General features: G+C 38.0%; 1 pseudogene; it reads right to left on the bottom strand.

Moving 5' to 3' along the window:
* Positions 1 to 7,458: 7,458 nt before the first annotated feature.
* Positions 7,459 to 7,922, bottom strand: LOC116913370 (annotated as a pseudogene).
* Positions 7,923 to 13,448: the final 5,526 nt, after the last annotated feature.

Genomic DNA, 13,448 nt, shown 5'->3' with positions numbered 1-13,448 from the left:
GAGTTTTTGATCTTAGCCGGAATAATAATTTCTTACTTTGTCGTTTCTGCCTCACCTTATTATTTCGATACATTTCTTATTTTTTGACATTTCTATGTACGTTTAATATACCATGTCATACGGAAAAGATTGTAGGCATTTTGAGGTAGAATCGGCCCCTGAATTAAGCAGGGTGTTGAAAGATATATCAAACAGGTGATCATAACACAACTTAACACTATAATAGCAATGAAGACAATGCTACATAAGAAAGCATGAGAAGATGAGTAACAACCAAAGGTCAGGAACGAACAACAGGGCGCTTGATGTTTAATTTACTATATGCTTGGTGGTTTTATAGTATCAAGTATTTTCTAGAGTTGTGGTACAGTTGATGCTGTAAGTGTGTGTGTGTGTGTGTGTGTGTGTGTGTGTTTACAAAATCTTAGAAAAATCTTAGACCTTCATGGCTACTTAGTCTATCATCTCATTTGTAACTTCTTTCTATCTCATCTGAGAGAGATATCCAGAGGGATAGGCAAGAGAATTTTTTTCTTGTTGGACATTTTATGTATTTACATTTCAAATGTTATTCCCTTTCCTGGTCCTCTTATCTCCCATTCTGCCATCCCTGCTTATGTGAGGATGCTTCCCCTCCCACCTACCCACTCCCACCTCACCATTCTGGCATTCCCTTACTCTGGGGCATCCAGGCTTCAGAGTACCAAGGGCATTTCTTCCCATTGATGCCTTAAGGCCATCCTCTGCTACATTTGTGCCTGGAGCCATGGGTTCCTCCAGGTGTACCTGTGTTTGGTGATTTAGTCCCTGGAATCTTTGGGGTATCTGATTGGTTGATATTGTTGTTCTTCCTATGGGGTTGCAATACCGTTCGGCTTCCACAGTCCTTTCTCTAATTCTTCCATTAGGGTTGCCCCTGCTCAGTCTGATGGTTAGCTGCAAGCATCCACATCTGTATCATTAAGGATATTAATCCAATAAGAATCTATGGGCTTAGTAATTTATATTAGTAAACAAATAAGGATGCATAGATTTTGTAAGAAGAAAATAAAATCAAAGAGGAAAGCTCCTGAGAATGTTTATGTTTTATAGCACAGAGAAGTCAAGAGAGAGTGGTGATGAAATTTTATCACAGACACATTTTTTTCAAGACGTTTCCAAAGGCACAAAGGTAAGTTAAATTATTCTATATGGGTGTTCATACTGGAAACACAAACATTTCTATTTTGCAACTTGTTACCATTTGGAAATTATCTCTCATTATCAAAATGGAAACACCCCCAGGGAAAAGTATCACATACTTCTATCAGGGATCCTATACATCAGAACATTCTTTGAAATAGAATAATTATAGCAAGGGAATATTTTGGGCTGATTTCACTCTATATCTCTTAGCAATGACTTTTTGATAAACCTGATGTCTTAGAGGGGACAAAAAGAAATGATTCTTATAAAAGGTTTTCAAAAAGATATTTAAAAGGATCAGACTAAGTCCAAATTTCAAGTGAAAATGAGATGTATGTCTGTAAACTGGCATGCATATTATTGGAAGATAAAGAAAAGGAAAAATGCTACTGATAAAAATTTAATGATGATTTAAGGAGTATATAGTTTACAAATTTAGTTACATGAAAAGTTTTGGATTATTACATTTTAGGCTAATAAATATCATTATAGTGAGAAGTATATCAAAGAGTAATCATTTTTGAAGGATTTATCTTATTTTATATAAGTATATATACATGAGAGACATAGTATCTGCCACATGTATGCCTGTGACCATTGGAACCAAAAGAGAGCATCACGTCCCCTACAGATAGAGTCATAGATGTTTATGAGCCACCTGTGTGGGTGTAGAGAACTGAACTTGGGTCTTTTGAAAGAGCAGTAGATTCCCTTAACCACTGATCGATCCTTCCAGTTAAAATCTAGAATTTCCTTTTAATTTAAGAATTATCCTAGAGAAAAAGATGTGGGCAATGAACATTCTATTGTCTGACTAGTCCATACTTTATGAAAATTATAGCATGGGTAGTAAATTTGCTGTGTGTGTAATTTGTTGAGATAACAAGTTTGTAAACCAGGTTATCAAAGCAGTAAGAGGTAATTATATGTTATTCTGAACTTATCTTTATTTGTCTGAGTCATTTGTGAGAGCCCTGGATTTTTCTTAGATGCAAAACACAGGTATTCTAGATAAAAGTAACAAGGCACAAAATTATTTCAAAAAATAGAGCAGAGTTTTAATGACACTTTGATTCCTAATTTTTTTCCTAAAAGCTAAATTGATTTCATTATTTTGCCTTAAGTTTCATAAAAGTATTTATAGTTCTATGTTTCTGAGTTTCTGATAGTATTTGCAAGTAGCATTCCAAATGCCAACTTTGAAATACATGGAAAGATGATGTAAAAAAAAAAAAAAAAAAAAAAAAAAAAGCAGGTAAGCATTCAAGTACTATAAGTCATACATACCTAAAATAAAAGTTAGCAAATCAATTTTAGAAGACTAAAGGAGGGATGGAAATGGAGAAGAGCCTGAGGAAAGGAAGGTCCAGCGACAGTCCCAAAGTGGGCTCCAGCTCAAGTGGAGGCCCCAAGACCTGACACAATTTCTGAAGCCGTGGGACATTCACAAAAAGGGACCTCTCATGACTGCTCTCCAAAAGATTCGACAAGCAGCTGAGTCAGATGCAGATCTGTGCACCAACCAATGATCAGAAGCTGCTGACCCCTCTGATTGAATTAAAGAAAACCTGGAGGAAGCTAAGCAGGAGGGCAACTGCAGGAGGACCAGCAGTCTCAATTAACCTGGATCCCGAGATCTCTCAGACACTGGATCACCAACCAGGCAGCATACATACACCAGGGGAGATGAGGTCTCCAACACATGCAACAGAGGAGTCGCGGGATTGGGTTCAGTCAGAGAAGATGCACCTAACACGCAAGAGACAGGAGGCCCAGGAAATTTAGAGGTCTGGTAAGGTGGGTGGGCGTGGACATCCTTGTGGAGACTAGGAGGGGAGGAGTGCCTGGGGTGGGGGTTATGGGATGTGGAACCCTCAGGGTTGCACTGGGAGGGGAATAAAATCTGGAATATAAAAAGAAAGAAAGAAAGAAAGAAAGAAAGGAAGAAAGAAAGAAAGAAAGAAAGAAAGGAAGGAAGGAAGGAAGGAAGGAAGGAAGGAAGGAAGGAAGGAGTTAAAATAAAAAATGAAAGTTATAAACTTTAAAAAAAGACTAAAGGAGAATGCTATTTTTAAAATGCTTATAATTCTTCTGACTTCTAAAATGAAACTTGTTATTAATTCACTTTACATAAAAAACATCTATAGTAATAAATCCTAACATGCAGAGTTGGAGTAGTTGCCCAGACTTTAGTTTTAAGAAGGCAAGCAAATAAAGCCAACACATAAATAAACCATAAAATAGATTTCACAGTTGGTTAAGACTCTGAAAAAAGCTTTCTGAAAAAGCTGGTAGAACATGTAACAATATCTACGCTCACAATTCAAGATTGCTAATTCAATTTGATAGTAAATATAGGAAAGAAAGACAAAACTTAATTTATATTTTGTCATTGGCTGTGTTCTTCAAATAATAATAATAAATATTATTAACTTAACAGCTTTTGGTAGTCTGTAGCTCCTTATGTTCTCACGCTAACTAGGTTTGTCAGAAAAACTGTTCTCAGGGTCCCACATGTAAGACTGAGGGACCCTGCCCCCAGTTGGTTTTAATGGTAAATGAAGTTGCCAGCAGCTAATGACAGGGCAGGGAGACAGAGGCACGACTTTTAGGATTCCCAGACAAGGGACAGAGGAAGAGCAGGAGGAAGGAGAGCCGCCATGCCTAGAGAGGAGAGGAGACATCATTCCTGAGAGGTTCAGAGGGCAGAGAGCACAGACTTCAGGGATCTTAGCCCAAGAGGGCTTCAAATCGGACTCTAGGGCATCGAAGATGAAATTTAGATTTTAGTAAGTAATAAGTTGGGAATGTTTAAGGGCAACCCCTTAGACATGTACAAATTAGGAAGTGGGGCAACCACTGAAATATTTAAGGCATATTAAAATACAAAAGCTGTGTGTGTGTGTGTGTGTGTGTGTGTGTGTGTGTGTGTGTGTGTTAAAATTTTCAGTAGCAAACTTTATTCTTTCCTTTATTCCCCCATTGGATATGTTACATATTTACATTCCAAATGTTATCTGCTTTCCTGGTCTCCTCTCTGGAAACCCCACATTTAATTCTCCTTCCCTGCTTCTTCTGTTAGGATGACACCCACCCATTCCTACCTCATCACTCTGGCATCCTCCTACACTGGGGAACCGAGCCTTCACAGGACCAGAGCCCTCTCTGATTGATGCCAGACTGTACCATCCTCTGCTACACATGCGGCTGGAGTCATGGGTTCCTCCATGTGTACCCTTTGGTTTGTGGTTTACTCCCTGGCAGCTCTGGGAAGTCTGATTGATCAATATTGTTGTTCTTCCTATGGGGTTGCAAACCCCTTCAGCTCCTTCAGGCCTTTCTCTAATTCCTCCATTGTGGACCCCATGTTCAGTTCAATGTTTGACTGTGAGTCTCTGATTCTGTATTTGTCAAGCTTTAGCAGAACCCCTCAGGAGACAGCTATAACAGGCTCCTGTCAGCAAGCACTTCTTGGCATCCTCAAAATAGTGTCCGGGTTTGGTATCTGTATATGGGATCGATCCCCATGTGGAGCAATCTCTGCATGGCCTTTCCTTCAGTCTCTGCTCCATAGTTTGTCCCTATTTTCCTTTTAGACAGGAGCCATTCTGGTTTAAAAATTTGGAGACGATTGTGTGGCCCCTTCCCCCAACTGTGTCCTTCCTTACCTGTAGATATGGTCCCTACAGGTTCTCCCTCTCCTTTGGTGGACATTTTAGCTAATCCCATTCCCATTGGGTCCTGGGAGCCTCTTGTTTTCCTGGCATCTGGGACTTGCTGGTGGCTAGTCCCAGTTCCCTATTACCTATTGCTACACACCTCTGTTCAAATACCCGACTCTCTGTATATCATCCCTGTCTCCTCTCATACCTGATCCTACCCCTCATTTTTCCCCTCACTCTCTTCTATTTCGCTCAAGTCCCTTGCACCCTGTCCTCCTGTGAGTATTTTGTTCCACCTTCTAAGAAGGATTGAAGCATCCACATTTTGGACTTCATTTAGAAACCCAGAATGTTGGGGAAGGTAGCTAGGAGCACTGCTGTGACCACCAGAGTTGATTTGTGTAGCATTAATTGGTTTCAGCAACAACTCTTAATATTTTAATACTTTTTAAATAACATGTTTCAGGAGCATATTAAATGATGCACCCGAAATGACACAGTTTTCTGAATGAAAATGTCATTCTTTATTTTTAGTGTTTTATCCTGTAAATGTACACATATATGTTTATAAACATTTATGTATGTATATTATGCATGTATATTCACATTTATAGACATATACATTTATACACACATATGTACACATTTATATATATTATACATATATAAACTTGTGCATATATACATGTATATATCTACAGAGATATGGTATATGTGTGTGTGTGTGTGTGTGTGATTGAGAATCATCCACATGCCTCTAGTTTGTAACTTTTAGTGTTCTGCTTAATTAGATATGCAACTTTTACAGACTTCATGCTACTAATTGTAGTATGGAAGTAAATGAAGAAGACAAATCTGAACTCTAGACCGATGAAGACATATTTGAAGAAATTTTCAACCTTTAAGTCCTGTGTCTCAGCTTTGCAACCTGCATGGGACAGAAAAATATGTAAACATCACCTAATGTGATGACTCAAAATAGCATCTGTAGAGCTTATTTCAGGATATAATTGGAAGGTTTTATTGATATTATCACAGTGCATGAGAATCCAATCGACTGTCATTAGAGTACAAGTATCGGTCAATAGTTAATGTGCAAGGGGAGGTAAGTGAGAAAGTCATTTCTAGTGACTTTTAATATTGATGAAGGATTCATAAACACTTTGAGTCAAAAATATAAGCTATTATAATCTACATAAGTAACTCGCTATGCTTTCAGATTACCTTTTTCATTTTATGCAATATTTTAACTTTTATTTCTTCATTTTACAGCCCAATATCAGCTCCCCCTCTCCTGGAACTACCTTACAGTGAACCCCCTATTTCCCCCCTTCTCCTTTTAGAAGGAGACCTCTTCTAGGTATGAAGCTTCCTTCAGTCCCCATCAGAATATCAGGTCACTGCAGGACTAGGCATATCCTTTCTCACTAAGGCCAGACACTACAGTCCATTTAGGGGAATGAATAGGCATTCAGGTAGGCAGGCCGGCCGGCAGGCAGGCAGGCAGGCAACAGATTAGTAGAGAGCCCCTGCTCCTTCTGTTGGGGATAAAGCCTCTCATATCTACAGAGGTCCTAGTTGGTGAATCAGTCTCTTGGAGCCCCCAAGGGCCTAGGTTAGTTGATGCTGTTGGTCTTCCTATAGAGCTCTGTTTTCTTCCTGTCTCTCAATCTTTCCCCTTCTGAGAAAGATTCAACCTTCCTCCCTTTAAACCTTGATATTTGGTTTCTTTGGATCTGTTGATTATAGCATAGTTATCCTATAGTTTATGGCTAATATCCTTGTGTGAGTCCATGCCATGCATGTCCTCTTGGGTCTGGGTTAAATCATTCAAGATGATATTTATTAGTTCTGTTAATTTGCCTGCAAATGTAATAATATCTTTGTTTTTAAGGAATGAGTAGTATTTTGCTGTGTAAAGATACATTTTTTCATCCATTTTTTCAGTTGAGGGACGTCGAGGTTGTTTCCAGTTTCTGGCTTTCACAAATAAAGCTGCAATGAACATAGTAGAACGAATGTCTTTTGGGGATGATGGGATATCTTTTGGGGATATGCCCAGGAATGGTATAGCTGGGTCTTGCTGTAGATCTATTTCAAATATTCTGAGAAATGTCCAAATTTATTTCCAGAGTGGTTTTCAAGTATGCACTCCCACCATCAGTCGAGGAGTGTTCCCCTTGCTCTACATTCTTGCCAGCGTGTGCTGCCCTTTGATGTTTTGATCTTAGCCAATCTGATTAGTGTAAGGTGGAATCCCAGAGTTGTTTTGATTTGTATTTCTCTAATAAATAACTAAGGATATTCAACACTTCTTTAGGTGCTTCTTGTCTATTTGAGATTCCTCTGTTGAGATTTTCTGCTTAGCTCTGTACCCTGCTTGTTAATTGTGTCATTTAGTTTAATCTCTTGTGTTCATTATATATTTCGATATTAGCCCTTTGTGAGATGTAGGTTGGTGAAGATCTTTGCCCAGTCACTAGGCTACCATTTTGTCCTAATGACAATGCCCTGTGACTCACAGAATCTTTTTAATTTCATAAGATCCTATTTATTACTTCTTCTTTTCACTATGTAAATGTTTTATTTCATGTCATCCTCCTGGACTGTTTCACAAATTCTCAGTGGGTTAATGGGTCCAATACAGATACATCTTCTTATCTACCTTGATTTCTAGAAAATCTCCTTCAAGTCATCAATGCTCATCTGGTCAAAGGGGATTATGCTCATTTTCTCCAGTTGCTTCTCATATTCCTGGATCCTGACCTGAGATCCATACACAAACTCAACACAGTTCTTCACATCCTCCTTCTTTTCACTCATCCAGCAGGGCTGTGTGTTTATCGTCAGGCTCAGGGATCTCTGTGGCATTATGCTTCTTTTCAAATCATCCACCATGCTGGTCTTGGCCACATTTGCCTTGTAGTAAGCCCAATTAATTGCTGGTAGTTTCTCAAACAGATTAGTGTGGACTCCAGGACTTTAGGGACTTTGCAACCATCTCCTCTTTGGGGGTATGTTCTTCCCATAAGGTACCCAATTAATGGTTTTTAAAGCAAGTTCACACCCAGCCATCTTTGGATACTTTATCAACCCCTGGTGAATCACTGTCTCCAACAGCAGTGTTTAATTCTTGATGTTAGTGCCTGAGTCATTTGTGTTCTGTTAAGGAAGTAGTCTAATGTACTGACAAGTTCAACACTATTCCATACTTTCTGTTTTACTACATTTAGCTTCTCTGGTTTAACATTTAATCTATTTGCTTTTTTTTTTTTGTGCTAGGTGGTAAATATGGGTCTATTTGCAGTCTGTCAAAGTTTAAGTATCCTTAGGGATGTGGATTTATTTCTTTATCTTTGACTCAATTTCCTGTTTTAATACCAATATCATGCAGCTTTTATGACTATGCTGCTGTAGTCCTACTTGAAGTCACTGATAGTGATACTTCCCAAAATTCTTTTGTTGTTCAGGATTGTTTTTATCTATTCTGAGTTTTTGTTTCTCCATATGAAGTTGAGAATTGTTTTTTAACATGAGTGAAAAATTGTGTTGGAATTTTGATGGGATTGCCTTGAATCTGGAGACGGTGTTGGTAAGATGTCCATTTTCACTATTTTAATCCTCCCAATTCATGTGCATGAGAGACCTTTCCATCTTCTTATAACTTCTTCTGATTTTTTTCTTCAGAGTCTTGAAATTCTTGTCATACAGATCTTTCACTCATTTGATTAGAATTACATCAAGCAAGTAAAAGATCTGTACAATAAGAACTTCAAGCCTCTGAAGAAAGAAATTGAAGAAGACCTCAGAAGATGGAAAGATCTCCCATGCTCATGGATTGGCAGGATTAATACAGTAAAAATGGCCATTTTACCAAAAATGATCTATAGATTCAATGCAATCCCCATCAAAATATCAATCCAAATCTTTAGAGAGTTAGACAGAACAATTTGCAAATTCATCTGGAATAACCAAATAACCCAAGATAGCTAAAACTATCCTCAACAATAAAAGGACTTCTGGGGGAATCACTATCCCTGAACCTCAAGTAGTATTACAGAGCAATAGTGATAAAAACTGCATGGTATTGGTACAGAGACAGACAGATAGACCAATGGAATAGAATTGAAGACCCAGAAATGAACCCACACACCTATGGTCACTTGATTTTTGACAAAGGAGCCAAAAACCATCCAAAGGAAAAAGATAGCCTTATTTTATTTTATTTTATTTTTTTTAACTTGAGTATTTCTTATTTACATTTCAAGTGTTATCCCCTTTCCCGGTTTATGGGCCAACATCCCCCTAATCCCTCCCGCTCCCCTTCTTTATGGGTGTGGCTCTAGACCCCATATGAACAACAATGCCAAGCAACCAGAGCTTCCAGGGACTAAGCCACTACCTAAAGACTATACATGGACTGACCCTGGACTCTGATCTCATAGGTAGCATTGAATATCCTAGTAAAAGATAACCTTTTAAGCAAATGGTGCTGGTTCAACTGGAGGTCAACATGTAGAAGAATGCAGATCAATCTATGTTTATCACACTGTACAAAGCTTAAGTCCAAGTGTTTCAAGAACCTCCACATCAAAACAGAAACACTCAAAATAATAGAAGAAAAAGTGGGGAAGCATCTTGAACACATGGGCACTGGAGAAAATTTCCTGAACAAAACACCAATGGCTTATCCTCTAAGATCAAGAATCAACAAATGGGATCTCATAAAACTGTAAAGCTCCTGTAAGGCAAAGGACACTGTTGTTAGGACAAAACAGCAACCAACAGATTGGGAAAAGATCTTTACCAATCCTAAAACAGACAGAGGGCTTATATCCAAAATATACAAAGAACTCAAGAAGTTAAACCTCAGGGAGACAAATAACCCTATTAAAAATGTGGTTCAGAGCTAAACAAAGAATTCGCAGCTGAGGAATGCCGAATGGCTGAGAAATACCTAAAGAAATGTTCAAAATCTTTAGTCATAAGGGAAATGCAAATCAAAACAACCCTGTGATTTCACCTCACACCAATGAGAATGGCTAAGATCAAAAACTCAGGTGACAGCAATGCTGGTGAGGATGCAGAGAAAGAGGAACACTCCTCCATTATTGGTGGGATTGCAGACTGGTACAACCATTCTGGAAATCAGTCTGGAGGTTCCTCAGAAAATTGGACATTGAACTGCCTGAGGATCCAGCTATACCTCTCTTGGGCATATACCCAAAATATGCCCCAACATATAAAAAAGACACATGCTCCACTATGTTCATAGCAGCCTTATTTATAATACCCAGAAGCTGGAAAGAACCCAGATGCCCTTCAACAGAGGAATGGATACAGAAAGTGTGGTACAAAATGGAATATTATTCAGCTATCAAAAACAATGACTTTATGAAATTCATAGGCAAATGGATTGAACTGGAAAATATCATCCTGAGTGAGGTAACCCAATCACAGAAAAACACACATGGTATGCCCTCATTGATAAGTGGCTATTAGCCCAAATGCTTGAATTACCCTAGATGAACAGAACACATGAAACTCAAGAAGGATGACCAAAATGCGGATGCTTCACTCCTTCTTTAAAAGGGGAACAAAAATACCCTTGGCATGGAATAGGGAGGCAAAGTTTAGAACAGAGGCAGAAGGAACACCCATTCAGAGCCTGCCCCACCTGTGGCCCATACATATACAGCCACCCAATTAGATAAGATGGATGAAGCAAAGAAGTGCAGAAGTGTAGATCGCTCCTGAGAGACACAGCCAGAATACAACAAATACATAGGTGTATGCCAGCAGCAAACCAGTGAACTGAGAAAGGGACGCCCGTTGAAGGAATCAGAGAAAGAACTGGAAGAGCTTGAAGGGGCTCTAGACCCCATATGAAAAACAATGCCAAGCAACCAGAGCTTCCAGGGACTAAGCCACTACCCAAAGACTATGCATGGACTGACCCTGGGCTCCAACCTCATAGGTAGCAATGAATAGCCTAGTAAGAGCACCAGTGGAAGGGGAAGCCCTTGGTTCTGCCAAGACTGAACCCCCAGTGAACGTGATTGTTGGGGGGAGGGCGGTAATGTGGGGAGGATGGGGAGGAGAACACCCATATAGAAGTGGAGGGGGAGGAATTAGGGGGATGTTGGCCTGGAAACCGGGAAGGGGAATAACAATCGAAATGTAAATAAGAAATACTGAAGTTAATAAAGATTTAAAAAAAAAAGAATTACATCAAGGTGTGTTAGATTATTTGTGGCTATTCTGAAGAATATGGTGTCCCTAACTTCTTTCTCAGCTTGTTTATGTAGAGGAATGTTACTGATATCTCTGAGTTAATCTTGTTTCCAGCCACTTTGCTGAATGTATTTTTTAGATGTAGGAGCTATCTGATAGGTGTTTTGTGGTCACTTATGTATACTATCCTATCATTTGCAAATAACAATACTTTGGCATCTTTCTTAATAATTTGTATCCACTTAATCTCTTTAGTTGTCATTGTTCTAGCTAAAATTTTAAGAACTCTTAAGAAATAGGGGGAGAGTGAACAGCCTTGTCTTATCTCTGATTTGAGTGAAAATGTTTTAAATTCTCTCTATTTAATTTGATGGTGCTATTGGCTTATAATATATTGCCTTTATTGTGTTTAAGTATGTACCTTGTATTTTTGCTTTGCCCAATACCTTTACCAAAAAAGGTACACTGAATTTGTCCTTTAGCATCTAGTGGTGATATTGTGGATTTTTTTCAGATTGATTATATGATGGATTATGTTGCTGGATTTTCACATATTTTACCACCTCTGTATCCTGGGATGAAGCCTACTTGACCTTGGTAAGTAATGCCTTTGATTTGTTCTTGGATTTGGTTTGGGAGTATTTTATTTAGTATTTTTGTATCAATGTACATTAGAGAAACTGATCTGAAATTTTCTTTCTTTATAGAGTCATTATGTGGTTTAGGTTTCAGGGTGATGTTAGTATCACAGAATGAATTTGGCAATATTAATTTTGTTTCTATATTGTGAAATAATTTGACTGGAGTTGATAGTGTGGTAGAATTCAGCATGAAAACCATCTGGCCATTGGCTTTGCTGTTGTTGTTGTCACTGTTGTTGTTTTTGTTTTGTTGTTGTACTTATTGTTCTTGTTGTCATTGCCATTGTTGTTGTTGTGTGACTTTATATGACTACTTCTATTTCTTGGGAGTGATAAGACTATTCAGATTGTTTACCTTGTCTTCATTTAGCTTTGGTAATTTATATCTGTGTAGAAAAATCATTTACTTCATTTAGATTTTCCAATCTTATGGAGTACTTGCCTTTGAAATAAGAACAAATGATTTTTTTAAAATTTTTTCAGTGACTGTTGTTATATCTCCCTTTTCATTTCTGATTTTGTTCATTTGGATACTGTTTCTTTGCCTTTCAGTTAGCTTGGCTAAGAATTTCTCTATATATTTTATTTTCTCAAGAACAAGCTCTCAGCTTCATGATTCCTTGTATTGTTCTTCTTGCTTCTAATTGATTGCTTTCAGACCTGAGTATGATTATTTCTTGCTCTGTACTCCTTCTGGGTGTGTTTGCTTCTCTTCCTTATATAGCCTTTAGCTGTACTTTTAATTTGTTAGTATGAGAGCTTTCTAATTTCATTATAAGGGTGCTTAGTGCTGTAAACTTTGCTTTTAGCACTGATTTCATAGTGTCCCATATATTTTAGTATGTTGTGCCCTCATTTCCACTGAATTCGAGAAAGTTTTTTTTAACTTTATTTCTTCTCTAACCCAGTAAAGAGTTGTATAGTTTTCATGAGTTGGTAGCCTTTCTGTTCTTTCTGTTGTTGCTGAAATCTAGCTTTAATCTATTGTGATCTGATAAGATGCAAAGCATGTTTTCAGCCTTCTTGTATCTGTTGAGGCTTGCTTTTTGACCATGTGTAAGTTCAATTTTGTAGAAGGTTTGAGGAGTACTTTTAAGACAGAATATCATTCTCTGTTTGGATGAAATGTTCTACAGATATCTCTTAGGTCCATTTAAATCACTATTTCTGTTAGCTTCATTATTTTCCTGTTTAGTTTCTGTCTTGATTTCCTGCCCATGGTTGAGAGTGGGATGATGATGTCTCCCACTCTTCATGTGTGAAGTTCATTGCATGATTAAGTTTTAATAATTTCTTGTTTACAAATGTGGTTGTACTGTACTTTGGGCATAGATATTCAGAATTGAGGTATCAGTGTTTACTTTTTCCTTTGATGAATATGAAATATTGTCCCCCATCTCTTTTAGTTACTTTTGGTTGAAAGTATATTTTATTAGGTATTAAAATGACTACTCCAGCTAGTTTCTTAAATCTGTTTGCTTTCATGGAAAACTTTTTTCCAGCCCTTTATTCTGTGGTCATATCTATCTTTATTGCTAAGGTGTGTTCTCATATGCAGCAGAAAGATGAATATTGTTTTCACATCCATTTTGTCAGCTTGTGTCTTTTGTTTGGGAAATATAGTCCATTAGTGTTGAGAGGTATTACTGACCAATGATTGTTACTGTTATTTTCATGTGGGTGATGGTAGCGTGTGTGTGTGTGTGTGTGTGTGTGTGTGTGTGTG

Source organism: Rattus rattus, chromosome 12, assembly GCF_011064425.1.
Source record: "Rattus rattus isolate New Zealand chromosome 12, Rrattus_CSIRO_v1, whole genome shotgun sequence".
Classification (NCBI taxonomy): domain Eukaryota; kingdom Metazoa; phylum Chordata; class Mammalia; order Rodentia; family Muridae; genus Rattus; species Rattus rattus.
Note: the sequence above shows the minus strand (reverse complement) of the source record. Positions and strands in the feature narration are given on the sequence as shown.